The sequence below is a fragment of the Propithecus coquereli genome, unplaced genomic scaffold, assembly GCF_000956105.1.
Source record: "Propithecus coquereli isolate 6110/MARCELLA unplaced genomic scaffold, Pcoq_1.0 Scaffold9, whole genome shotgun sequence".
NCBI classification, from domain to species: domain Eukaryota; kingdom Metazoa; phylum Chordata; class Mammalia; order Primates; family Indriidae; genus Propithecus; species Propithecus coquereli.
Window position 1 is genome coordinate 14,495,622 of NW_012155284.1, and position 26,346 is coordinate 14,521,967.

The 26,346-nt window shown below is 38.4% G+C and overlaps 1 protein-coding gene across 1 annotated transcript in view; it reads right to left on the minus strand.

Annotated features, from left to right (window-relative positions):
* NLN (neurolysin (metallopeptidase M3 family)) overlaps positions 1–26,346 on the minus strand; it is a 115,869-nt gene that overhangs the window by 75,227 nt on the left and 14,296 nt on the right. The gene's annotated exons all lie outside the window — the stretch shown is intronic.

The following is a 26,346-nucleotide window of genomic DNA, read 5'->3' on the forward strand; positions in this document are numbered from 1 at the left end:
AGACTCTGTCTCAAAAAAAAAAAAAAAAAAAAAAGAATGATACCAATCCTTTACCCTCTTAAAACATTCATATTAATAATATTGATGCCATATGTGTGTATCTATCTCTCTACGTGTGTGTATGTATATATAACTTTAGAGCTTATAAATAAAAATTTTATATTTATTAGCTAACATTTATTGTGTGTTTAGGTATTGTTCAAAATGCTCTCCATGTAGTTAACTCACCCGGTCCTTCAACAACCCTGTGAGTTGCATACTGTGGTTTTACTGAAGAGAAAACTAAAACACAGATAAGTAACTTGCCCGAGGTAACATAGTTAGTTTTATGGCGGGGAGCTAGGATTAAAAACCACGCAGTATGGACCCAGAACCCACATTCTTAACCACTATGGTAAACTTCATTTCTATTACCTTGAAGAACCTCGAAATGACCTTATGAGGTAGGCAGGGCATTATTGTATTCTCTTTTAATAGATAAAGCAATTGAGCCTCAGAGAAGCTAAGTGACTTAAGGTCATTCACCCAACAACTATTTATGAGTATTTACTGTATCTAGTCATGATGATACAATGACAAATTGACCAGGACTCTGCTATTCTGATATAGGAGAAAGGACAAATGGATAAACATGCAATTATACTACGTTGAGATGAGTGCTTTAATAAGGGTAAGTAGAGAGCACTCTGAACAACCACAGGAGAGACATCTGTTCTGGCCTTGGGACAGGAAGTGTGTATGTCAAGGAAGATTTTCTATAAGGAGCAACAAGCAAGCCAAGATCTATAACAGTGTAGAAATTATCCATAGGCCAAGGCCATAAGGAGAGAGAAACTAAAAAGCTAAGTAAGAACTAGCAAATGAAGAACCTTGGGAATCATTACAATATCCAACCTTATTCTGAAGGCAATGGCAGAGCCATTGAAGGGTTTTGATCACATGAGAGAGATGATAAGATTTACATTTTAGAGAAATCACTGAAACACAGTGAGTAGAAAGGTTTGTAAAAGAGAGATCATCCTAGAGGGAAGCCGTCACTGTAACTGGGGCATATGATTAGGGTATACTAAACCAGGCAACAGGGGGAATTAGAGTGATTTAAAAGCTATCCAGGAGAGACAATCAGTATGACTTGGTACTGAATGGATGGAGCGGGTGGTGGTGAGAGAACCAAGGGAGTCAAGGGAAAGGTGGCTTTTGGAAAAATAGAGAAACTCAATTTTGGACATGCCAAGATTGAAATGGCTATGGCACATTAAGCAGAATTCATTAAGATTAAATAGTGATTGTACTTACAGGGGTGGTTGAATTGAACCCAGGGAGTTTGCAGAGTGAGAAGAGAAAAATATCTATGCTCTAACTCTGGTATAATCAACGAGGTAGAAGGAAAACCAGGCCAAGATGGTTTCTAGGTAAAGCTGTGAAAAGCAAGCAGTGAAAAAGGTAGGAAGGCATAACTAGACTGTAGTCTCCAGCAACAGAACGCCACTGATGACTCTGGCGAGAGCTGTGTCAGTGGAGTTCTAGGGGTGTAAGTCAGATTACTACAACTCAGTACTAAGAAGGTGGTGAAGAACTAGAGAGAGTGCACCTAAGCAATCCTCTATAGATTTGGCTGTGAAAATAAGGAGAGCTGAAGCAGTGTAGCTAGAAGGGGCCGAGGCATAGAAGAAATACATTGCTAAGATAGGAGAGACACGAATACTGACCTCCTCAACTGTCTCTCCACAACAACTGATGTCGTTTCTCTTATGTGAAACATACTGGTTGATGCTTACACTCGAGGCTAGAAGACAATTTTCTAATATATTTTCACTTTCTTCTACCAATTTAGCTATATACTAACAAAGGGTTAAGTCTGTTTCAAAACCTGTTTATGCTTGTTATACTTATTTTAGTGTAATATAAATATTGGGCTGATTCAATGTATACAAAATAAGGGATTTATTATTAATATTTCTAGATAGGTAAAAAGTTTTAGAAATACTTTAAAAAAGACAGTTAATTAAAAAACAATTAAGCCCCACAAAACACTTGTCCTTATAAAAGATTGGGAAAAGAACTGTGAAGATTTAGAAGGCTTCTGAATTCAGACAGATAGCTAACATATGTCTTTAAATTCTTGTTCCACTTTAAAGAAATTGAAACTGGAAATTGAAGATGATGCATTTTAGGTACAGTCTATGCAAGACAGACAGTGAGGAATGCCATCAAGTCATCTGCACTTAACAAAAGGCCTTAGTCTTAGATCAAAAGATTTGGGAATAAATATATACTTATGTTTTAAATTTGAACATGATATTTAAGAAATTTATCATTTTTTATGATTCTACTTGAAACCACTTTTTCAACTAATTTTTAAAATATTTACATAGAGCAAGATCCCTATGAAGGAAGGAGGAAATGGGACATAAAGCATGAGCAAAGCAATTTGTTTTTGATAGGAAGAGAAACTATGGTCTTAGTAAAATCAATAAAACACAAAAATGGGAGTAGTCAGGTTATAGTCAAAATGTGAGATATTTGAATTTAAGAACTCAAAGATTAAGCAGTATGACAAGATCCAGGGTATTTTCCTGGAAGTAGATAGTTGATACATACAAGTGGAAGAGTGTAAAGAAGCCAGAGTCTAGTTTAGATACATTGTCTGTCTATATGAACACCGGAGTCTGCAGATGATGGCTGAGCCTAGGAGTAGGAAGGAGGACTGAACTAGGAACCAAAGTCTTTGAAGAAAGAAGACCAACCAGGTGGTTGGAAGAGGACATTATGAGCAGGGCAAAAAATGGTAAAACCAGATCGTGAGCCTTAAAGGTGTTTTTTATACAATGGTGAAGTGTTGGGCATCACTGCAGGTGGAGGTGGTTCCTGAGGAACAAAGATGCTCATCTTTCCTCCTCACTTTGTGGTATGGGGTGTAGGAGAAAGAGAGATACATAGGAATTATTTTCTTCAGGGTTGAGTTGATTTTGGTAAAGGTCAAGAGAAAGGAAGATCTAGGGAAGGGTGTGTGAAAGTAGGGGAGTTCATTTACCATGGGGCAAGGGTTCTGGAAATAACAATTGAGAAGTTCAGAGCATAGCAGATGGTTGCATACACCTCTTCCCCTTGTCTAATTACCCACACATTTTCCACCCAATACCCATATACTCCCCACACCCTACAGTCCATCTTCTCTGAAGGTGGCAGCTCCTGCCCTCAGAACTCTGTGACATATGGGTCTCATTCCCAGAGGGTAACTGAGTAAGCTTGTGTCCTTGATTGCAGCAGGCAGCAATCCCATGAGAAAGAGTGGAATCTGATTTATATAAAATAAACACTATGAAATGAATGGCAGAAAAATATTTAATGACATCACTGAGCCCCTAGATCAATTAATTCTAAGTCCTGACCTAGAACCAGACTTTCCAGTTATGAGTCAATAAGTCCCCTCTATTGTTTAAGTCAGTGTGAATGTGGTTTTCTATTATCTGACTCATACAAGATCCTAACTGATTAAGGAATGAAAACTGATAAATGAATGAGCATAGAAAAGAAAAACAGGGCTGGGCACTGTGGCTCATGCCTATAATCCCAGCACTTTGGGAGGCTGAGGCAACAGGATTGCCTGAGGCCAGGAATTCGAGACCAGCCTGGGCAACACAGTGAGACCCTGTTTCTAAAAAAAAAAAAAAAAAAAAAAAAAATTAGCTGGATATGGTGGTGTACACCTCTAGTCCTAGCTACTTGGGAGGCTGAGGCAGGAGGACCACTTGAGCCCAGGATTTCAAAGATACAGTCAGCTATGATTGAGTCGCTGCACTACAGCCTGGGTCACAGAGTGAGACCCTATCTCTAAAAGAAAAAACAAAGACAGAAAAAGAAAAGCAGTATGGAGATCAGAGTACAAGAAATGATGAATGACTAGAGAGTGTTACATACTTGGTGTCGGCACAAAATAACAGGATGTGAAGTTCAGTGTATGGAGTTGGCTGAAAATTTCCAAAGTAATTATTCCTGCAACCCCTCATGGATACACAGGACAGAGGCCTTTAAAAAAGAGTCAGATATGATCATGACTGACTGTGTGTCCATGGAAGTTCCAGTACAGGGGAAAGGGCTGGCCCTGAGATTACGGAGTTGTATGAATTGTGAACAGAAGTACAATGACTAAAACATAGGACTTCTGCATGTTAATATCCTGTTCTTTCACCACTCCTCTTAGTATAAACCAATGACTATGGACAAATTTTCATTATTGTTAAACAGCTTTAAAAGAAAATTACTTCAAGCATTTCACTAATAAGAAGACCTTCACTGGTTTTCATTTATTTCCTAACATTCACCAAAAGGTTAAGTGTTTGGTCACAGTATATCTCATTTTTTGTTAAGTTTTATTTTGTTTTTAGTTGACACATAATAATTGTACCTATTTATGGGGTATTAGTGTGAGATTTTGATATATGTATACATTGTCTAATGATCAAATCAGGGTAATTAGCACTCAAACACTTGTCATTTCTTTGTGGTGAGAACTCAAACTGATAAAGACGTCAGTACCTCCACCTTGTCTGAACAGATACACCCTTACACAGTTTCCATTGCAACTAATGAAAAGCTGTCTCTCCCTTAATGTAATATTCTTCCCTGATCATGGAAGGGTTAAAAAGAAACAAAAGTTAGAAATCATGATGTCAGCCTGGCTTGGTGGCACACATCTTGGGAGGCTGAGGCAGGAGAATCACTTGAAGCCAGGAGTTCAAGGCCAGTCTGGAGACCCTGTCTCTAAAAAAATTTTTAAAAATTAGCTGTGCATGTTGGCACACACCTGTAGTCCCAGCTACTGGGGAGGCTGAGCCAGGAGGATCACTTCAGCCCAGAAGTTCAAGGCCGCAGTGAGCTATGACTGTGCCACTGCAGCCTGGGTGACAGAGCAAGGCCCTGTCTCTAAAAAAAAAAAAAAAAAAGCAATCATGATGTCATGGGTCAACAGAACACATTAGAATTTTTATCTTAATGCCTTCTTTTCTCACCTTCTGAAAATTTACCTTAATTCTTTTCAGGATTTATAATTCTTATTACTAAAGAAAAGGAATGGAGATGGGGGACTCTTTATACTTCTAATTAAAATATTTTGATCTCTTGAGTATTTTCTTTCTGCATTATATATGCTCTTCCTCTTCTACCATCATTTTGCTGAATCCCTCTTCTTCCCCTTTGTTATGTTTTCATGCTCATTCAATGCTTTGGATGCTGATCTCTTCTTCCCTTTCTGGCTCTGCCGCCCTGGAGAACTAACTGCACCTGGGTTGGAAACCAGCGCACCTACAGTCATTCTAGCAGCTGTCTTGTACTTTTGCGAATCTGAAGATTTTCATTGACTTTTTTGCACCTGAGAGCTACCAGAAGCCAAAAGCAGGCAACATAGCATGAGCCTGTCTTTTTCTATAGCAGTTATTATGTACAATTATTTGAAAATGAAAATCTAGATCAAATCTGAGATTCTCGCTATCTAATTAAACACTAGATTTTTTTTTTCTTCCACAAACTTCCAGGCTCTTTATTATTTCTGTCTCAACCATACCTTCATCATTGTCTCCTCTATCTTTAAAACAATTTTCAAATCACTGTGAAATTTCTAACCAAGAATACAGAATACCATACTGGAATTGACAGGAAGGTGCATTTGTTAGCACAGTAATCTCCTATGCCCAAAAAACAAAGCACTTAGGCAAAGGAAGAAAGCTTTTGCGTAGATTTCCATAGAGACCAAAGTCGTAGAGTTTCATCTGGACAAATGAGCATGCCATAGTTGTTTTGAGTTAATTATTGTCTTAAAACTTTTGGAAAACATTTCATGGAATGTACATTCAGAAATGTTCTGACACACTGGATTCATTTTCCTTTGAAGCATACTTTAAAGGCATGCATTTCATCCCATCAAGGCATTGACCATTCCAGTTCATCTAGCTCTGAGCTTCTATTTCCTTTCAGCTGTGCCATTTACTACAGACATTTAAATTACTGTCATCACCTTTCAATTAGTTTATTTTGTATTCTCAATGAGACTGGGACTTTCTCAGCACAATGACCACTGTACATTTCTTTCATCACGAACCCCAACTTAACGCACCCCACATTGCCTAGCAGACAGTAGATGTTCATTACATATAACACTTGAAACAAAGTGGGATTGATATGGCTAAAACATTACAGCGATACCATCTTCCTTCGTCATCACAAATAAACATTCATACAGGCAAATGTGTTTTATTAGAGCTAAGACTATAGTGAAACTCCATTATATAAAATGTCACAACTTCCACTTACCCACAATTTACATTTTTTCCATCCTTTTCCCTATAGTGTTACTGTGTTGTATTACACGGTTTGCCCCAATTCTTTGAAACGCTGGGCAAATATTACAGTATTTGCTTTGAACTAATGCTTCTCTATATGCTGCTGTTGAGATCTGCATTAAATCAATCCCCCCAAACTGGAATTCCTGTATAAGTTTAATTATTTCTCTTGTCTTGCTATTTTGTCAGAAACATTCTCCTTTACTCTTGATTTCTACTCTTCTCAAAGTTGTGCATTCTAGCCATTGCTTTGACTAAATTATCCCCCCCTTACAACTTATCAGGCCATGGCTGAAGTCCAGACTCCTTTCGTCAGAGCACATAGGGCTCCTTTATCTCTGATTTTTGCAATGCCAAAGCCCAGGGATACACCTCACTAGGGCTCACCTATTTCTTCAGGCACTTAGTCACTTTTTCCTTGAAGCCTTCGGCCAAGCTGCACCTTATCCACTAGACCTGTGCTGTCCAGCAAAGTGGCCACATGTGGTTATTTAAATTTAAATGAATTAAGAGTAAATCAAACTAAAAATCCAGTCCCTCAGTTGTACTAGGCATGTTTCAAATACTCAACAGCCATTTGTGGTAAGTGGCTACCATATTGGACTGCATAGATAAAGAACGTTTTCACCACTGTGGAAAGTTCTGATGGACAGCACTTACTAGGTGATCTCATTCCTGAAATTCCACCTGACAGTGCATGCATGCCAAGCAGTCCTGCCTGTGCCCTCTCACTGGTACCCTTTCCCCTTTCCACTCACAAACTGGGTTCCTGCATGTCTTCTCTGGAAGGAAGAAAGAACAGAGAGCGGGAGGAAGGGAGAACAAACTCACTGAGGTGTTCTCATGTGTAGGCAGTGTTAAAACACTCATCTAATCCTTTTAACACAGAAATAAATATGAGTAAGCACTATTTTCAAGAGCATAGGCTGGTAGAAAAGACTTTCAGTTCTTTCCACAAGGAGCAGGGCCAAAGGTACTGACAGTATGATCAGAATACAAAAATGGCTTTTTTATAAGATTGTGTAAATTTCATGTCCTGAGCTGGGCACAGTGGCTCACACCTGTAATCCCAGCACTCTGGGAGGCCAAGGCAGGATGACTGCTTGAGCTCAGGAGTTTGAGACCAGCCTAAGCAAGAGTGAGACCCCATCTCTACCAAAAATTGAAAAATTAGCTGGGCTTGGTGGCACATCCCTGTAGTCTCAGGTACTCGGGAGGCTGAGAGAGGAGGATTGCTTGAGCCCAGGAGTTTGAGGTTGCAGTGCTCTACGATGATGCCACTGCACTCCAGCTGGGTGATAGAGTGAGACTCTGTCTCAAATGAAAAAAAAAAAAATTCACGTCCTTTATTATACAAATCGGAATTAATCTTATCTATGAATTGAACTCACCAAGATAGAAAGACAATAATATTATAAGATTTAATTACCTAAAGGTTCCTGGTATTAGACCTTTGACATATGAAACAATTGTGGACTTACTGTTTTCTCTCTGCTCTGAGTATCGTTTCAGGCCACATATGCTGCCCCACCCCAAATGTTCAGCACCACCACCAGCTGGTGAACCTCTCTCATAGTCCCAGTCTCTTGCTCCAATATTCAAACTCCCCTACATCCTCAACCTTGTCACAGGGCACTGGCTTTTCCACTTTGTCTTACTTGAAACCTGGACCCCTGCAGAAGGCATTGCCTCCCCCAGCAAGTGTGCTAATTTTCTCAAGCTCCTCATGCTACTAGGCCTTGACTTGGTAAATGTTCTCCTCGATCCCCAAAGGGGTTTCCACATCATTACTGCACTGCAAATCTAATCCTCTGAGGCTGCTGCCTTCCTGCTATATCACTCCCTACCTCTCTTCGTTGCTGTCATCGAGTGACCTCTTTGCCATTTCCTTGCATTTATCAAAGACTTGGCTATGCAGTCTTCTCTATCTAAAGCTCCATACCCATCCCAGGACACTCTAAGAGTAGATGGACAAACCATATCACTCCCTTAACTTGAGTTTCTTAACCTCCTTCACTCCAAGAACCTTCACGTTTATTCTTCTTATCACCATGTGGAGGTGTTGCTCAGAAATGATAAAATCAGATATTCCACTCTCTGACCACAACCACCTATCTTTGCAATTGCCACTTCTCTATTCTCATGCTTCTTAGTTTTCCATTTCCCTTAGACCTCCAGTCTGTTAATCTCTCTATTTTCTCATTCTCACAGGCTTCTCCTACAGCTCCACCCTTAGACCTGGATGACTGCTGTACTTCCACGGGCCCCACTCTGGCTCTTGTGTCTGCACCCAGCCCCAGAGAGCTAAGGGATGTGTCCATGTGGAGCCTTCCACCCGCATCATGCAGCTGTGCTTCAAGTACCCAGGACTCCAGAATTCCTTGCTCAAATGGCTCCCAGAACCAGGTCCCTAGTCCATTCTCCCGAGGTTGAGCTCTACTATTGTCTGTACATGTCTTGGGACTTGGGGGTGGCCACGAATAGGGGAGAGTGTGGTGGGAGTTTGAACATACAGGTGGGGGCATCCATACACATGTGAGGCCCCTCGTGGTACAGGAGGGGGTCAGGGGTGGGTTTCCAATGGTACTCTTGCCCCAGCTTGCACAAATATTAGAAGTGAACTTCATCTATCAGTTCAACCATCTTTCACTAAACCACCAACTGTCCTGCTTCTAGTCCTTCTGCTATATCCACCTTAAAACTCCTTGTGTAGGACCATTTTATCCAGCTACCTTCTCTGTTCTTACATCAAGGTTCTGAACATAGTTATGGGTTTTGTTTTGTTTTGATACGGAGTCTCATTCTGTCACCTGGGCTAGAGTGCCATGGTGTCAGCCTAGCTCACAGCAACCTCGAACTCCTGGGCACAAGCGATTCTCCTGCCTCAGCCTCCCGAGTAGTTGGGATTACAGGCACATGCCACCACTCCCAGCTAATTTTTCTATTCTTAGTAGAGACCGGGTCTTGTTCTTGCTCAGGCTGGTCTCAAACTCCTGACCTCAAGCAATCCTCCTGCCTCAGCCTCCCAGAGTGCTAGGATTACAGGAGTGAGCCACCACACCGTTGGCCTGTCTCTTTCATTCTTATCTTTCAGGTCTCAGCTCAGACTTCCCCTTTTTCTGGAAGTCTTCCTTGACTATTTCAGGCTGTTTCGGGAATTCTTCCTGTGTGCTTCTACAGTACTGTACACATACACAGACCAAAGCACCTATCATGCTGAACAGTATTCACCTATCTATTTGTCTGTGTCTCCAACAGACTATGAGCAGAGATTATATCTTAGTGATATTTGTAGACCCTGAACCTAACACACTTTGTGGTACATGTATACTTTAACTGGGACATGTTTACCAAAAAAATTCTGCTTAGGCTTATTTAATAGTTTTCTTCAGCTGGGTATAGTGGTGTGCATCCATAGGTCCCAGCTATTCAGAGGTTGAGGTGGGAGGATCACTTGAGCCCAGGAGTTTGAGGCCAGGCTGGGCAACATAGCAAGGCCCTGTCTCTAATAACAATAATAGCAGTAGTAAGACTTTTCCTCTACTATTTACATGTCCGATATACAAGTAGTTCCAATCTGAGAGGGTTTAGCTTCCATAGAGCATTATATAAAGCCCTGATCTTCAATTAGTGAAGATGATGCAGGCTGGGTATAATGGCATATATTGGATATTCAAGCATCCTGAATGTTGCTAATAATTTTTCTTCCGAATGGACTACTGCATTGAGGAATCCAGTTCAGGAGTAATGCTCAACAGTTATTGAGCCCTCCAGTTTGGATACTTACAGTCCCTGACAAAAGTAAGCATCTGGTACTTGAGTCACTGGTGTACCATGAACTTTTTCATTTAAGAATCTTTTAATTTGGTTTAGGACCAAATTGTTTTATGTACAGAATGTTCTAGAATTAAATGCTTTAGCATAAGTCAACTTTTACCAGTAAACAGAGACTTGCATCCTTAGCCAAAATTGTTACTTTTGATGTTCTTTAGCACACTCTGAAGAATTAATGTTCAGAAAGACCATTTTAGCTTGGTTTCTGAATTTATAGAAAATGAGAGAGTTTATACTGACATTCAGTTAAATATGACAAATGCTCCCATTCCCACCTACTTTCTTTTAGTTTTAAAGAAAGAGATGCACCCTGATCTACGGTCTTTAGCTTCTGCACCCTACAAATTTCCCATTTACTCTCTCCACTTCCTTGCCTATGATAAATTCCACTAAAAGTGCTTTGACAAAGGTCAGTTTTCCTTTTTCCTGGTTCTTCTTCTACTTTCTGATCATTTCTTATTAGTCTCCTTTGCGGGCTTCTCTTCCTGTACTTTCTCATGGTTCTGCGCTTTGTGTTTTCTTTTTATTTTATTTATTCATTCTCAGAGCCTTTCACTCCTAAGGCTTCAGTGGCCACCTATAATCATCTATTGTAACTCCAATATTGCCACTCTCCATCTAGGCACCTCAGCTAGAAACCTGCCCACATATGACTGGTGTGTATCATCATCAACCCTAATATTTTTTAAAAGCTATTAACGTGCCAGGCACTACACCAAGTGTTTAAATGCATTTTCTTGTTTAATCCTTCCAGCAAACCACGAGGCAAATATTAACCCAATTTTACTGGGTATAGTGAAGTAAAGTTGCTTGCTCAAGGTCACCTAGCTGGTGTGCAGCTGGGATTTAAACCCAGGCCTGACTCCAGAGCCCATATTCTTCAGTATGCTATCCTGATGTTGCAACTGTATCCTAGAAAAGGACATCAAATTTCTCACCAATTGCACCTCCCTGATCTTCCACCCTGCTTTTAATGGAGAGAGAATAAGGTAAGTTAAAGAACACATGCTTACATCATAGGTCTGATCTGTTACCTATACCACTCCCTGACGGATTGCTGCAAGGGCTGTGGAGGAGTGCCCCACTTCAGCTTTCATCCAGCTCTGAAAAACAGGCCGTGTAGGCTTAGGCGGCTTTTAGTTACCGATTTCCAAACAGTAAAGCAACTCAAACTGGGACGACCTGGATGGCTGCCCTTTGCACCCAGGTCTCATTCTTTTCCAGAGCCCTTTAATTAACTGTTCTTAGGTAATCAATAAACCACCTGAAAAAAATGTACTCCCAGGAAGTAGCAAACTTTCTTTTTTTTTTTCCATTTCTTTTTTGCCACCTGAAGGGTACCATACAAATTCTTTCTTAAAGTACTCAAGCAAACAAATAATCTACATTTCCTATTGATAAAGTTCAGCTGAAGTATTCTAAGAAAACTTTCCATGTAATAAATGCTGTTTTTTTATTCCCTTGTGATGTCTTGATAAGGATATTGACTTGTTACCATCATCTGGAATTATGCCTACAGTGCAGCCTGTATTACCAAAACAAAGAGGCTCATTATAAAGGGATTTCTCATGAGATAAATCAGTCGATTCGGTCATTCCTTTAGCAAATATTTACTGATGTTACAAAGATAAATAAGACATAGTTATTGCCCTTCAGGAACTTACAGACTTGTAGGGAAGAAACATGGAGATAGATTAGAATATCAGGTAGCAAATTCTAGATGGATACAGTGATAAGGAGACAGCACAGGTAACTCTGCCTTGGGGAATCTAGGAAAGACTTCAGTGGGGATGTGACTTCCAAGCTGGCTGAGTCTTTCTAAATAACTGTCTTTCTGAATAACTTTCTAAATAACTGAGTCTTTCTAAATAACTGAGGTATGGTGGGTACATGATTTAATGGGGTATGGCCAGATGGGTGGTATGGCTAAAATAGGTTGGACCCAGGCTGTATCTTCTCAGTGACTTTCATAACCAAGCTGATGATGTAAACAAAATCCTTAAACTAGATTGGAAATTTTTTATGTACAATGTATTAAGATGATGGACAGTTTGTGGCTTAAAGACAGTACTGAATATTGGTGGCTGCTAAATTTGCAAGAAATTGTGGGGCTATTTTTTCTGTTTTCCCTAATACAAGGTTCTTCTCTACCTTTCACACTACACATACATACATATACGAATAACCTTAGAACTTGGTTCTCCTCTTTCTTTCATACCATTTATATAAAATAATTATTTTATTATTATTATTCTTGGCTATTAATAAATAGCTAACAGAATTGATCTAGAGTATCACACTTTTATTTTATTTCAACCAGCATTTGTGGAAGGTCTTCTAAATGTATTCCAGGAAATGTTACTCACATTAGGTACTTCTAACTGAAAATTCCTTAACTTCAATGTTTCAGGATCTATATGTCAATTGTTATTATATGTTACTTGTTCTATACAATCTGTACTGAAAAATTTAAAAATAAATGATACTTCTCTTGAGGATTGTTTTAGCCTTTTATCTGTAAGGAAAAAGTATATGTTTACAAATTAAGCCCCTATGTAGTACTTGGTGCTCAGTAAATATTTGTTGATGGAATTAAAATCTGTGTGAATACTGGGCCTTATCACTACCCAATGCCAGCCAGAGGTTGGCTGGAGATATACCAGCAAGCCTGACTGATCTGCTCCCCCAGGTCAGGGGAGGAATGAAAATATTTTCCTTCTAATTCCACTAGAATGTAAGCTCTTCGGGAGTATGGTCCATGTCATAGTCATTTTTGTATTTCTTGGTAAATGTGGAAAAATGCGTTTAGCATAGCATATGTGTTTTAACTGTTCAATCAATGAGTATAGAAAAGTGATAAAAATCTAAATTAGTCTATCCTAAAATGATCCCCAAGATCAGTCCAAGACACCAAGTACATAAGGCAAGTGATAAAGCAATCAAAAGAAGTTGCTAAAACAAGGATAGAGTTGTTGAAAAAAAGTAATTAAGTGAGAGATACAGCATAAAGATATTCTGAGTCATGGAAAGATAATTTACAGCTACTATGGGCTGTACCACTGCCCCCTCCCGCCCTCCATTCCCCCTTTCCCTCGGCAGCTCCATCCTTAGAAAAATTGTCTTCCATGAAATTTAGGAAGGGGGGGGGCGCACAGCAGGAGGTGAGCAGTAGGTGAGCAAGAGCAAAGCTTCACTGTATTTACAGCTGCTCCCCATCGCTCCCATCACCGCCTGGCCTCCAACCCCAGCCCCCTACCCTCCGCGTGGAAAAATTGTCTTCCATGAAACCGGTCCCTGGTGCCAAAAAGGCTGGGTGACGGCTGATGTACAGAACATGCCAGTACACTTGAAAAACAAAGTATTACAATTTGACTGCTCTTGCTTCCACCTGCTGGTATAGGGAAGTAATTTTCTAGACTGGGCAGAAATTGTTCAGCAGCACTAGAAAAACGCTATGAAAACACTGAGCTTTCAAAGCTCTCTTGCCAAAGTAGCATAGTAAATTTCCTATCGATAGCCATTCACAAAAAATGTACACCATGAACTTAGCTAGAAATATTTTGAGAATAGGGAAGAACTACCCTAAGCATGGAGACATTCCAGCCTTTATTGTGAGTAGCCTCTAGTGTCTAAAAAGCCAAAAGCAATCAGTTTTCTTTCATTATACAGCCCCTTTTTTGTATGGACAAATGTAGCATTTAAATTTGATGACTAGAGGGAGGACCTGCTAGCCTAGAGGGACTAGAATAACAACAAAAAAACCTGACAACTAGAATGGCTAGCGCAATTTTAATGGTCTAATCCTGGTCTTACATAGTGAAAATGTATTACTTATTTTGGAAACGGTACCACATACAACCTCAGTGTGTACAACTTCCTCCATCAGTAAGACTTGAAAGCAGACCTACGGAGGTTGCGTGGTGGGTACAATGTGTGTTGCTTCGGTGATGGATGCACTGACTTCACCACAATGTAATATATCAATGTAACAAAACTGCATTCCACCCCCATGAATATATACAAATAAAAAATAAATAGAAAAAAGAAAAAAAAAGTAGAACTAATTTCACAAAAGCACAAAGGCTCCTCTAGGAAGGAATAAGGATTTACCTTCATCTCTTTCTAAAGTTGTTCATGATCCATTTTAAAAAAGAAGGTAAATTTATTTTATTTTAGATTTTATAATGGAAATAAGTTCTTGTGTCCAAATTTCATTATAAATAAATGAAAAAGGACTCTTCCAGTGTCCCTTCCAAGAAATGTGAATGAAAATAAATACTAGAAAGAAACTGCTTAAGGACATATGAAAAAGTATGTGACACTAGAAATACTGGTATTATAATATTTATACCCTTGACAAACAGAACTTTTAGAAAAGGTTCATATTATATACAAAGTTATAAAGAATGAAACAGAATACTCAGGATCTTTTTAAAAACTAAGTAACAAAAGATAACAGTCTAATTTCTCCTAATTTTGTATATGACTACAACTGGCTTAATAATCACAAATTCTAAATAAATTTATTATAACTCAACATGGAAAAATTTCTCTTCTTAAATCCTATCCCTGGCTTAAATCCTATCCCACCTGAGACCACAGAGCATCTAAAAATCAGGTGCCATTTCACAAAGGAAATCAAGGAGTTCCTTAATAATTAGTAAAGGGCCTATCCACACATATGGAAAATCACAACTCAAAAAAGACATTTATTCCATTTTTATTTTTTTCTTGAAACATGAATAAATTGCTTTTGGCACATTTAATTGGTGTTTGGTGCATACTTTTCATAATTGAAGTCCTTAGTAAATTACTCGGGAAAATGAGTACATTTAATGTACTCACTTTTTCAGTACATTATTTAATACTCCTCTTTTAGTACATTTTTTAATACTTGGGCTTTTTTTTTCCTTTTCTTTCATTTACACATGGTTATTTTGTTGTGTGAATAATGATGCTTAGATCCTCATCCAAGGCCTCGCTAATAACTAGTTTGTTTTTCTTTTTAAGACTGGTTCAATAACAAATAACTATTTATTAATATCATTTTTACATGTGACAATGGTATTGTGATTGAACATATGATTTTGAAAAAATACAAGGCAATCTACAGATTCAATGCACTCCCTACCAAAATATCAACGACATTCTTCACAGAAATAGAAAAAAAAAAATCCTAAAATTTATACGAAACCACAAAAGACTCCAAATAGCCAAAGCAATTTTAAGAGCAAAAAGAACGAAGCTTGAGGTATCACACTACCTGACTTCAAAATATATCACAGAGCTGTAGTAATCAAAACAGCAGGGTACTAGCATAAAAACAGACACACAGACCGATGGAACAGACTAAGAAGTCCAGAAATAAAACCACTCGTTTATAGCCAACTGATTTTCGACAAAGATTCCAGGAACACATAGTGGACAAAGGACAGCCTCTTCGGCAAATGATGCTGGAAAAACTGGATATCCACATGCAAAAGAATGAAACTAGACCTTTATTTCACCCTATACAAACAATCAACTCAAAATGGATTAAAGACTTAAATATAAGACCCCAAACTATGAAACTACTAGAAGAAAACTGCTGTGGTTTGTATGTCTGTTTCCTTTAAAACTCATGTTGAGACTTAGTTCCTAATGAAACAGTATTAAGAGGTGGAGCCTTTAAAAGGTGATTGGGTCACAAGGGCTCTGCCTTCATAAATGGATTAATCCACCATGAATTAATGCGTTTTCAAGAGAGTGGGTCTGTTATAAAAGCCAGTTTGGTTTTCAGTGCCCACCCCCATGTGATACCCTCTACCATGTTATGACGCAATAAGAAGGCCCTCATCAGATGCAGCCCCTTGACCTTGGCTTCCTAGCTTCCAGAACTATAAAAACTAAATTCCTTTTCTTTGCAAATTGCCCAGTCTCAGGTATTCAATTATATTACATAACAGAAAATGAACTAAGACAGAAAATACAGGGAAAAAGCTCTATGACATTGGTCTGGGCAGTAATTTTTTGGATATAACCCCAAAAGCACAGGCAACAAAAGCAAAAATAGACAAATGGTATTACATCAAACTAAAAAACACAGCAAAGGAAATAATCGAATGAAGAGAACGCCTACAGAATGGGAGAAAATATTTGCAAACAAAATATCAGATAAGGAGTTAATATATAAGTTAACTCAGTGAACTCAACAGCAAGAAAACAAATAACCCAATCAAAAAATGGGCAAAAGACCTGAATAGACATTTCTCAAAAGATGACACATAAATGGCCAACAGGTATATGAAAAAATGCTTAACGTCAACAGCAGGGAAATGCAAAATTAAAACCATAATAAACTATCAACTCACACTAGTTAGTAAAGCCATTATCAAAATGAAAAGATAGGCTGGGTGCAATGGCTCACACCTGTAATACCAGTACTTTGGAAGGCAAAAAGATTGCTTGAGGACAGGAGTTTGAAATCACCCTGGGCAATAGCAAGACCCTGTTTCTACAAAAAATATAAAAAAATTAGCCAGGCACGGTGGTACCCATCTGCAGTCCTAGCTACTTGTGACGCTGAGGCTGGAGGATCACTTTAACTCAGGAGCTGGAGGCTGCTGAAGTGAGCTATGATGATGCAACTATACTCTAGCCTGGGTAACAGAGTGAGACTCTGTCTCCAAAAAAAAAAAAAAAAAAAAGCCACGATGAAAGATGTGGCAAAAAGGGAGCCCTCACAACACAGTGTTGGTGGGAATGTAAATTAGTATAGCCATTATGGAAAATAGTATGGAGGCTCCTCAAAACCTAAAAATAGAAAATAGAACTAACTACTATATGATCCAACAATCCCACTATTAGGTATATATAAATTTTTAAAAATGAAATCAGTATGTTGAAGAGATATCTGCACTCTCACGTCCACGTTCATTGCAGTGTTATTCCCCATAGGTAAAATACAGAATAAATTTGTGTCCATCAATGGATGAATGGATAAAGAGAATATATATACATATACACACACATTGAAATATTATTCAGCCATAAAAAGAAGGAAATCCTGTCATTTGTGACAACATGGGTGAAACTGGAGGACATTATGTTAACTAAAATAAGTCAGGAACAGAAAGACAAATATTGCATGATCTCACTTATACGTGGAATCTAAAAGAGTTGATCTCGTACTGTAGAAAGCAGAATGGTGCTTACCAGGGGCTGGATTGGTTGGGGTGAGAGAGAAGGGGTTGGGAACATGTTGGTCAAAGGATACAAAATTTCAGTTAGATAAGGAAGAATAATAAAGAGATCTATTATACAACATTGTGATTATAGTTAACAAGATCTTGTATTCTGTTTAAGTTTTATTTTGTTTCTAAATAATACTAATTGTATATATTTATGGGGTACAATGTGATGTTTTGATAGATGTATACATTGGAGAATGATCAAGTCAGACTAATTAACATTGATCACCTTAAATAATTATTGTTTCTTTGTGGTGACAACTTTTAAAATCCATTCTTTTATCTATTTTGAAATATACGATACATTATTATTACAGTCACTGTGCTACGTAATAGATCACCAAAAACTATTCCTCCTGTCTAACTGAAACTGAAACCCTTTGACCAACATCTCCCCTTTCCCTGCCCACACCCCATTCCCATATACTGTAGTCTTGAAAAATGCTGAGAGTGGATATAAAGTGTTCTCACCACAAAAATAACTATGTGAGGTAATACATATGTTAATTAGCTAGATTTGGTCATTCCACAATGTATACATACTTCAAAATATCATGTTGTACACAATACTTCCAATTCTATATGCTGATTTAAAGAAATAAAAAATTTATTTAAATATAAAGAAGCAAAAATACTTTATTTCTTTGAGCTATATACTGAAATACTTATGATTAAAATAATAAACTGCTATGTTTCAAAACAATTGAAGGGAAGAAGCAGTATTATAAAAAAGATTGGCATGAGCTGACAATTTTGAAGCTTGGTGATGAGGAGGTTCATTATATAATTACTTTTATGATTGAAAATTTACATAATACAAAGTTTTAAAATGTATTCAATAACTGTTCATGTGCCTAGCTCTAGTTGTTATTCTAAATCCAGACACGGGGTCTGAAAAAAATGTATGAACTCAGCATTAAAACACTCATGCATACAAGCATATTAAAAGGGATAATATGGAGAAAAAGGGGAAATGAAATACCAGAGTACAAGTAAGAAAAAATACATTTGACCAATAAATGAAGATCCATAAATTCACAGTTGGAAGGGATTTTAGAAATCAATTAATACAAATCCTTAACTTTAGGGGGAAGCCCAGTGATGTTAAGTCACAAGTAACTACAGGCCCAGACTTAAGCAATTTACTTTACTGCAGATATAGTACATGTTACAGTAGAAATAGATTGTTAGAGAAGATTCAAGTAATATGGTTTCTAGTGTATCTAAAACTTGAGATTGGTAACTTTGAATGTAGCAATCAGCTGGCATGCTACTTCATTTAGTTAGCAGATAAGCCTCTTAGCTGCTGCTTGGACACTGCGAACCACCAATTCTACCACCATCAATAATAATAATGTCAAACATTTATGTAGCAGGCACTGTTCTAAGTGCTTTATATATGCTAACTCATTTAATCTTTCCAACAATTCTGTGGCATAGACCCTATTATTATGCTCACTTTCAAAGATGATAAAACTGAGGTACAGAGAGGTTAAAAAACTTAAGGTCACATAGCTAGAAATGGCTAGTAACCCAGGCAAGTCTTGCTCCAGAGTCGATGCTGTTAAATGTTATACTATATGGCCAATGACACTATCACTTGGGCATTTCTGCCATTTCTTTAAGTTGCCCACAGCTATTAACTTCACACAGCATCAGTGCCTGCAACTTTTCTTTATCCCCTCCTGTCCTTTTTGAGAGACAGGCAAGGACACAATCAGAGGCCATGGCCTTTATGGCACCATGTTGACCCATGCCGTGTCCTGACTCCCCTGTTGGTCTGGCACAGCAAACAGTAGAAGCCACCAACTGTCATTACTTAAGAAAGAATGTTATCAACAGTCTACAACAGAAAGGAAAATAAACCAGTAACACCCTGTTGTGCATGTAGATACTTAGTAAATTTTACCTCAAGATGATAAAAATGATTTCAAATTGTCTGACCATTTTTACAGTAGGAAAGAGTGCTTCCTCACCAATAAAACATAAAAGGCAGCTTTTCTTTTTTTAATATCCTGACAAAGATGACTAATTGCTAACCTTAGGTCCTTTAGACTTGGAAGTCATATTGAAACCAAAAAAAAAAAAAGCACCTACTTAAATATAATACAAGGTCATTTATTTACTTATGAAGTACTTATTATGCTCATACACTGCACTAAGTGTTTTCTATCCATTCTGTTATTTACTCCTTACTCTACAGATAAAGAAAGTGAGGTGGAGAGAGAAAGAGTGAGTTACTTGCTCCCAAGTCACACAGCTAAGTGCCAGATCTGGGCTGTGAACTACCTCATTCCAGAGCCAGAGCTATTTACTAAGCTTCCTCTTTCAACCTAAAAGTGTTATATTATTGTAATTATGTTACAAGCCAAACTTTCGGTTACCAAAACAATAATAGAATTTTAGAACTGGAGGTCATCTAGTCTCGTCCCACTTTCTATAGCAGTCCCAACATAACTTGGTGGAGTGTGGGTGGCAGGAGGGGGAGTCTCAGATGATGACCATGTTTCTGCTCTGCGTGGAGATGAATGATAGTGCCAATCATCAAGCTAGAGGAAGCAGGAGAAGCTTGTTAGACTCTTTCTTTCTTTCTCTTTTTTGGAGGGGAGTGGTGAGAAGACTGGGGGAAATAGGAGCTTTCATGCATTCAGATTTAGATCTATTGAGTTTGTAATGCCAGTGAGATATCCAAGTGGAGATACACAGCAGGCATCAGGAGTGCAGATAAAAGTAATAAGCACAGAGCTAGTTGCTAAAGATAAAAGATGAATAAGGCCTCAAGGAACTTACTGGCTAGTATGGCAAAGAAACACATTAGAATTCATTTAGCAAATACTTATTGATCAGTTATGTACATCAGACATGGATAATAATACATATAGTGTTGCAAATGTAATGTAAACTTAACATACAAGAGGTTATGGTTGGATAGAGGAACAACACTCAATACAGACTGGGGAGTCAGAGAAAGCTTCTTGGAGAGGGGTATGAACAGGATTCATCCAGGAAAAGTTGGAGTGGGGTGGGTGGTGAATCATGAGAACAAATCTGGAAGAGTGGACTAGCAAAGGCCCAAGTTCAATCACTGGAATAGGGTATTACAGGAATTACAACCAATCTGAAATTTAGAAGTGGCAATTGGACAGAGACAAGGCTGGAAGGGTTGATAGGCAAGATTCTGTGGGATCTTTCTATGTCATGCTAGAGAGCTTAAACTTTATATTGCAGGCAACAGAGAGCCTGCAGTGAGAGGGTGAGATCTGTATTTTAGCTGGGCACTCTGGTAGCTGGGAGGCATAGAAGGTCAATTGTAGGGGGCAAAGGAGACCAGTTAGGAGGCTGCAGTAATCCAGAGAAACACTGAGAGTTCAAAGTGGTGGTAGTTGTGGGATAGAAAATAAGATTCAAAAAACATTCAAGAGGTAAAACTGGCAGGACTTGGTAAAAGACAAGATGTCACCAAGTTTCCAGTTTGTGTGAGAGGGTGGAAGGTGGTAACACCGACAAAATGTAGTAAATTTATCACCAGGTAGGTAGAAAATGCAAGGGCAGTAAGATCAGGTTTGTGGAAATATTACTAGGGGAATTTCAGATGTTGATTTTTGAATGCATGCAAGACATGCCAGGGTGGGAAAGTGTGGTGATTTCACAACAGGATACATGAACCTGAAGGAGAGGGCTCTGGTTGGGAGACAAAGATCTAGATGTCTTCAAATGCACAATTCTTAGAATAGACTGGATCATCTAGGAGAGTATATAGAGAACAGTGGAGGAGTCCAGAAAAGAAGAGAAAGGAAAAGACTGCACAGTAGCTGGATAAAGGGAAGGTTTCATACTGGAGGGTGTATGGAAAAGGCTTGAGCATGTATACAGGCTAAGGGAAAGAAGGCAGAAAAGAGATTTATAGCAGAGGTTGAGGACAGAAACTTGAGAAAAGCCAGCACTTGAGGGGCAGGTGTTAGGGAAAAGAAGCTTAAAAGGAATTTGAAAAATGCTCAGAAGAAAGGAAAATTAGGAATCTGTTGCTCTGGAAGTTAAGAAAGAAAGTAGGGCCAACAGTATAAATGCTACATGGAACCCAAGTCAAGTGAGGACTGGAAAGCATCCACTGGATTTGGGAATTAACAACCAAGACTTAAAGTGTCATCTGATCAGTGACTCTTTCCTCTCTTGTTCTCTGGCAGCCACATCAATCTGTTAATTCATACCGAACCTGGAAACGCTAAGTTTTTTTCTAGGTGCTGCTTCTTGTTATACTGCTTTTATATAGGTGATTTGTTTACCTTAAATTCAAGACTTCATATTTAATACTAGTAAGAATCATTTTATTAGATTGGTGTTCTAGTGAGTAAAGGTCCTGTGGAACTTTAGTTTTCTACACTTATGTAGATTTTAGAGTCACTTGAAAATTTTATCGGTAGGTCAGCTATATATACATAGTCACTGATAAAGCATTTGTGACTTTTAATAGCCACATAGCCAGTTCTTAATTATCTAGGTCCTTAGGACTACTTTTTTCTACCTTCATTGGAAGGGAGGAAATTATAATTTACTATGTACCTACTTGGTTGGTATCAAGCACTGTCCTCGGTGTTTTCACACATTAATTCCTACAATCTACAAAAATCATGGGAAGTATTTAATGTTGTCTCTATTTTAGGGTTGAAGAAACAGGCTTAGTGAGACTACACAAGCATTTGAATCCAGGTCTGTCTTCAAAGCCCATGTGGTTCATAGCACAGCACATTCCTTTGGTTTAGCTTTGGGCACCTTTGCTTGGGGACTCAACTTACTCAATGTGCTATTTTTAAATTCTGCTAAAAGTTCAAATAGTTGGGAGGGGTGTGCAGGGAGAGAGAATACCATCTTCCTGATCTTCGCACTTCCAAATCCTACCATCCTACAAGGCCCAGCTGCAACACATAAATTATGTCCTGGAAGTATTCTTTCTCCCCCAAACTCCCACAGCAATTTCTTCATTACCCTCTATGGTACTTATCAACTTGTCCCTTGTATTTTAATTATTTGTGTATGTGCTTTATCACCCTTATTAGGCTGTATTGCCTTGGCCTTTTAACAAATGTCGAAATAAGAAATAGCCCTATGAAACCTATAATACTTCCACATTTACTATGTTAAGTAGTGTTCTCGAGGCTATTATTCATTGCATTACTCAATTTCCTCAATATATTGCATGCACATGATAAATTTATTTCACAAAAAGTACGAGGAAAAACTTTGTTCCTGACAATTCTTAACCATATGTTTTTCCTTTGCCCTTATTGCCAGAAAGCTCATAGTAAAATTCCGGACCCAATTAAAGCAACTAGACTGACTCTAATGTTCCTTTTAAATTTTTGTCTAACATTCTTTTCCCTTGATATTATTTTATTAATCTTTATATACTTTAGGTAAGCAGTCACAAATTAACTTTGATAAAAAAATACAATAAATTTCTACAAATAATACCAACCTCAGTGCCTAGCAAATAGGATCTAAGTTTTTTTAATACATCTATTCTCATGATATTTAGCACAGTCCCTTGCATATAGTAACTGCACTCAGTTAATATTTGTAGCGTGAGTAAATGAGGATTTGAAGCTTATATGTATTGATAGGTTTCAAGCAACCATATTCCACTACCCATCATTTCTATAACTTTACAATTTTTCAGTTTGCTAAAAACAATTTTGATGAGGAGTTATACAATTTCCTGAGTAGCCCTGGGCCCTTTGTCTTTTTTTTTTTTTTTTTTTTTTTTGGGGAGTTTTTCTTTTTCCCCCCGGCTAAGGGGCAGTGGTGTCATCATAGCTCACTTCAATCAAACTCCTGCCTTAGCCTCCAGAGTATCTGCGACTACAGGCCTGCCTCAGCCTACCAGAGTACTAGGATTTCAGGCATGAGCCACTGTGCCCAGCAAGCCCTTTTTGTCATTCTTAGAAAGTTTTTCATGTTTTTATTTCCCTTCAGCTACTTCTCTGCAATTAGAAGAGCACAGTACTTATGGCACAGGGTGCTATTACAGCAGGCATAAGATGCATTCTAGGATATGAATTCACCATCATGGCTTCTACCAGGTAGGACAAGCTGCATGTTGCTATTTTCTTAGTCTGACCAACAAGTAAGTATGTCTGCTTCTCTCAGGATTATGTCCTGCTCAGTGACGTATGTTTCCTCAGTCCCAAGTAATTCCTAAGTCATCTACGTCCAGAGAGTCTGGCTTCCCTGTTTTGAGAAGACCCCAGACCCACCCATGAGAAGTTTGCTTTGTTATTCCTCAGCTTGACTGTTTTTGATTCAGTATTTCAGAGATAAGCACCTCCTTCAACTTCTTTCATATCCAGGCCAACATATTTAGAAAAGCTTTGCTCCTAGAGTATTCATTAATTAATTATTACTCTGCAGATCTACCAGCTGGGTCTGTAAGGCACCAAGTAACTGTTTGAATGCTCCCAGTCATGACAAAGGAATATTAAAAGTTTATGCCTTTTGGCCGGGCGCGGTGGGTCACGCCTGTAATCCTAGCACTCTGGGAGGCTGAGGCGGGCAGACTGTTTGAGCTCAGGAGTTCGAGACCAGCCTGAGCGAGAGCGAGACCCCATTTCTACTAAAAAATAGAAAGAAATTATCTGGACAACTAAAAATATATAGAAAAAATTGCCGGGCATGGTGGTGCATGCCTGTAGTCCCACCTACTCGGGAGGCTGAGGCAGGAGGATTGCTTGAGCCCAGGAGTTTGAGGTTGCTGTGAGCTAGGCTAATGCCACAGCACTCATTCTAGCCAGGGAAACAGAGTGAGACTCTGTCGCAAAAAAAAAAAAAAGTTTATGCCTTTTAATATATGGCTTCTACTCTGCCTCATACCTACCTAAGTGTATACTCAAAATTCCTATGTATTTGCTGGTTAAGTACAGCCCTGAAAGTTAGCTTCCTATTGCATATTACTCCACACTATAATTTCTGAAAACACAACTTGGTGAAATTGGCTTTCTTAACACTTACACATAGGCAACTGGATTTTTACGTAAAGAAATTTGCATGCAGCTACTTCGTATAGGGTTTTAAATATCTACTTTTTCCTGACAATTATACCTGTAATTGTCAATATCAAAATGCCAAATCTAGGCCTATACTCCTTAGATATTAGCAGTGAACACTAAATTCTAGTTATTACTATTGATGGTATCTTTTCACCCATCCAGTCAATGAATATATTTACTTAGCATCTATTATGTAATGATACCATGCTAAGTGGTGGAAGTACTGAAATGAACAATAGGCTCCTGATCTCAGAAAGCTTTTCAACTATTGGGGAAGACAAATGCTATTAATAATAATGTGTGTGTTATGAAAGTAGTTACAGGATTCATAGGAACTGAATTTAGTAGGGGTTAGGTAAGTTCACCCTGAACAAGAGCAAGCTAAGCCGATATTGACAGCACCTTTCGCACTCTACCTATTTTAAAGATTCATTCGTTTATCCTTTGACTCCATGACTAGAGTGAGGGCATAAAGCCATAAGTGCAGGGCTAATTTCTGTCTTGTCCACAGCTGTATTTCCAGAGTTCGGCTTAATGGCTGGTACAGATTAAACACTTTATATTTTTTGATTGCTGGAAAATAACAATAGTTGCTGAGGAGGCGGATCAATGGCTACCCATGAACACTATACGAGGCGGGGTAGTAAATTACTATTACCACGTTAAATTAGTATCACTGGACATTATTTCATAAAGTTGAGAATGAATATCCTACAACCCGGTAATTTTTCTCTTAGGTCTGTACCCTTGCATATATGCATCAGCAAACGTTACAAGAATACTCAGAATGATATTGCTTGTGACAGAAGAAAATGGGCCAGGTGTGATGGCTCATGCCTGTACAAATCCCAGCACTTTGGGAGGCCAAGGCTAGAGGATCATCTGAGGCCAGGAGTTCAAGACCTGCCTGGGCAACAGAGACCCCAGCTGGGCATGGTGGTGCATGCCTATAGTTTTACCTACTTGGGAGGCTGAGGCAGGAGGATTGCTTGAGCCCAGGAGTTCAAGATTGCAGTGAAGTATGACTGTGCCACTGCACTGCAGCCTGGGTGACCAAAAAAAGGAAATCCAAATAATTGTTGATGAGAAAATGGATAGTAAATTTTGGAATAGTCAAACAATGACAGATCTGACAACTGTAAAAATGAACCACAGTCATGTGAAATTAGTTTTATCATGTGAAACTAAATCATATGGTGTTTAAGGAAATATATATTTGTGGTACCATTTATAAAGAAAAGCAAAAAGATACCGAATGCAAAATTCAGGACAGTGGTTATCTCTGGAAAAATGGATATGGTTGGAGAGTGGCCATCAGGGGATTTCAAAGGTACTAGAAATATCCTTTTAGAGATATATCTTTTTTCATTCTTTTAACCATATCTGTATATGTACATGCATTACCCCTTTTGTGTATAATATTTCATAACTTTTACAATAAATAAGTATTAGTCAGGCTCTGGCAAGGTAGGGGAAGAGAAGAATGTTCCAAATAAGGGATCAGCATGTGTTAATTTAAGAACAGGAGATGAGGACATAAACTCTCTGGCTGAAGCGTTGAGTTCACTGAGTGAGAAGGAAAGCTGGGAGAGCTAAGTAGGGGTCAGTCTATATGGGAATTTATAAACCATCTGAAAGAGTTTTAATGACAAGCTAAAGAAGAATTTTAAACTGGACCATGACTTGTCACATTTGCATTTCATAAAGATTTGTTTTCACAACAAAATACGTCAGTTGAAAGTAAAAACTGAAGTCGGAACTCATGATGAGGGTTTGGATTATGGAGGTAGCACTGGGAACAGAGAAAAGAGAAAAAATCTGAAGACTATTTAGGACTTAGTAGTTGGTGGAAAAGGTAAAGGAAATAGAGGAAAAAGCAAGGAATGGCTCCCAGGCTTTTTTTTT